Here is a 2,500-nt window from a genome sequence, read left to right as displayed (position 1 = left end):
AGCTTAATGCTCATTTTATGCTTAAGGTGCCACCGAATAAGAAGAAATGTTTATCTTGGGATATGACTATGCAGAAAAGTAGATCTTACTTTGGGTTATTGGAATGTGAAATGAAGATAGGGGGTAACCATGCATTTTTTGGATGCAATTAGGTTTGTTTTTCGAAAAAGTGGCACCTGCAGAATTTTTGCGTAAACAAAGAAATGTAAGTTTTTTCAATTATTATCAGCACAAATGTTTACTTACAGTAAAACAACAGGAACATTAAAGATCTTTAATGGGGACATGATTAACCCAATTATGTCATTTCCCTCCACGCTGAATATGTGCACTTTGAGAGACAGTAAAGCGATAAATGCACTGTGTGCACAATCTTCTTTATTTGGCAAAAAAGCTTGCTCTTATCAGTCACTTAATGTACAAAACATCATAACGCTAACATTTTAAATATCAAGTATAAACTTTGTGAAAGATTCTTAATGTCTTGTCTGAAATGTTGCCACGGAAAATTAAGGAACCTAATGCAAAAATAGCAATTTTGTTGTTACAGTACTGAAACAAGCAAATACCTTTCTAATTAATCTATAACTTCTAATATCACTTCCAAAAAATTTAAACAAATTTTTGACAATGCTTTCCACATAAAAAATCAACAATTCTTTTCATGTATACTCCTAAAAACTATGACCTTGGAAAACAGAAACAGTCAATGTTGAAGCTTTTGTTCTGATTAATGTGCAAGGTCAAAAGAGCTCATCGATAATTTTTCTCCTGTATGCTATATTACTTGAAAACTGCATGAACAGAAAAATTCAGTCTCTGAAAACAGCATAAACTGAAACTTTGATATACAAGACTTTTTTCACATACCACTATAGAAAATACTGTATGCTGTCCATCTAAAGAGCAAAAAACCCTATTAAAAGTAATAAACCGGTGAATTAGTTTATATATGGGCACTGTTCTTTTACAATTTGTAGATTTCTTTTTGGAAGTCCTAGAGGTTAAATGGGAACCTTGGTATCAGGGATGGAGTAGGGATTGATGAAGGTAAGGTATAGCTGGTTGATGGAGGACGTCAAGGTGTGGCATTAGCATGCTAGCGTTGGTCCATGAGTCTGAGACGGTGTGGCCTGTTGGAGGACTTCAACTAGTAGATGATGGACGGTTCTGAGAGGAAGGGAGCTATCAGTGTTGGAGGAATAGACCAGTGGATGGGTTATGGTGGTGGGTGGGAAGGGTCAATGTTGTTGCACTAGCTCTGTGCAAAGGGATTACGTTGTTGGAGGCCTGACAAAGCTGGAGTTGCTACTGTGCTGGGAGTAGGAATTACCACTTAAGATCTGACTGCCCATTCAGGACTTCATGGGGCAAGTGCTGGGTTGACCAGCTTTGATTGTGCAAGTTTCTTCATCAGGATCACCCTTGCTCTTGGATTAAGGCTCCTAATTTAGTCTTCATCAAGATTAAACATCAGTTTGATAAACAATACATTCATCCCTTATCCCGAGCTCATTCTACAAGAAGTACGATGATGAGACACAAATTGCTCCTCTTTTGAATTATGGTACACCCAACAGATTTCATGAGCATCACATCACGTCACATGGCAGCGCAAGACATGAAAAAGTTCATTTCATGGCTTGGAAAGCACAAGAAGCAGATTGCCTTGGGATAACATCCTCAACAATGTACTTTGTCATTATTACGTGAAGTTTTCCGCTAGTTGTGCACAAACTCACAAGCTTGCAGCTTTGAAATTTTCATCATGTTTAAATAAAGGTTGTATGTGTGTATGAATGTATTGGTACAAAAACAAGTCAATTGTGAAAATGTGGGACTTATTCATGCTGTGGTTCCCTGCTAGCAATCAGAAAAGAATATAAACACTGAATGACTGATTGTACATTGACATGACAATATGTGCAGTTGTCAATGAGTTGGGAGATAAAACCTTAAGAAAAGCACTCAAATAGTTTCAATGTGAAAAGGAAGTGAGGTTATTATATACTGCTACAAGAGATTCTCAAAGCAGAATATATTGTTTTATGGGTTAACCCATTGACTCCCAGGGGTTCCCCATTGATGAGTAAAATCGTCTGGCGTTAGACAGAGTAAAATACTAAGTCTGGCTGGTTTAGGCCGGTTTGGACGTCAAAGGGTTAATAGCTTTTGGTCAATGTATAGTAAGGAAAGTCGTTGTCGGAAGGGTCTTTTACACCAATAAAAAAGATAAGCTTAATCATTCAAGTGTATAAAAATGAGTTTAATACAGTCAGTTGATTGAACATGCAACATAATTTTATGGAAGAGCTAGACTGGGTACAGCAAGTAAACTAGGGTTATTCAATTTTATTCTGCATTTTCATGTTTCCCATATAGACCCTGCAAATTGTTACATTGACTGAGCATTCGAATTATGTGTTTGGGTTGCCTGTTGTGCTACCCAGATTTCTCTTACCTTTTTCCTGGCCCCTCCATTTCATAGCTCCAGCCGCGA

General features: G+C 37.3%; 1 long non-coding RNA gene across 1 annotated transcript in view; it reads left to right on the top strand.

The window, feature by feature from the left end:
- The window catches only part of LOC138045689 (uncharacterized), a 10,142-nt gene extending 7,902 nt beyond the window's left edge, over nucleotides 1-2,240 (top strand). Inside the window, exon 3 of the long non-coding RNA XR_011131651.1 lies at nucleotides 981-2,240. This is a non-coding gene — a long non-coding RNA (uncharacterized lncRNA). The remainder of the gene's footprint in view (nucleotides 1-980) is intronic.
- Nucleotides 2,241-2,500: the final 260 nt, after the last annotated feature.

The sequence above is a fragment of the Montipora capricornis genome, chromosome 4, assembly GCF_036669925.1.
Source record: "Montipora capricornis isolate CH-2021 chromosome 4, ASM3666992v2, whole genome shotgun sequence".
Lineage (NCBI taxonomy): Eukaryota > Metazoa > Cnidaria > Anthozoa > Scleractinia > Acroporidae > Montipora > Montipora capricornis.
This window is presented reverse-complemented; position numbering and strand designations above follow the sequence as displayed.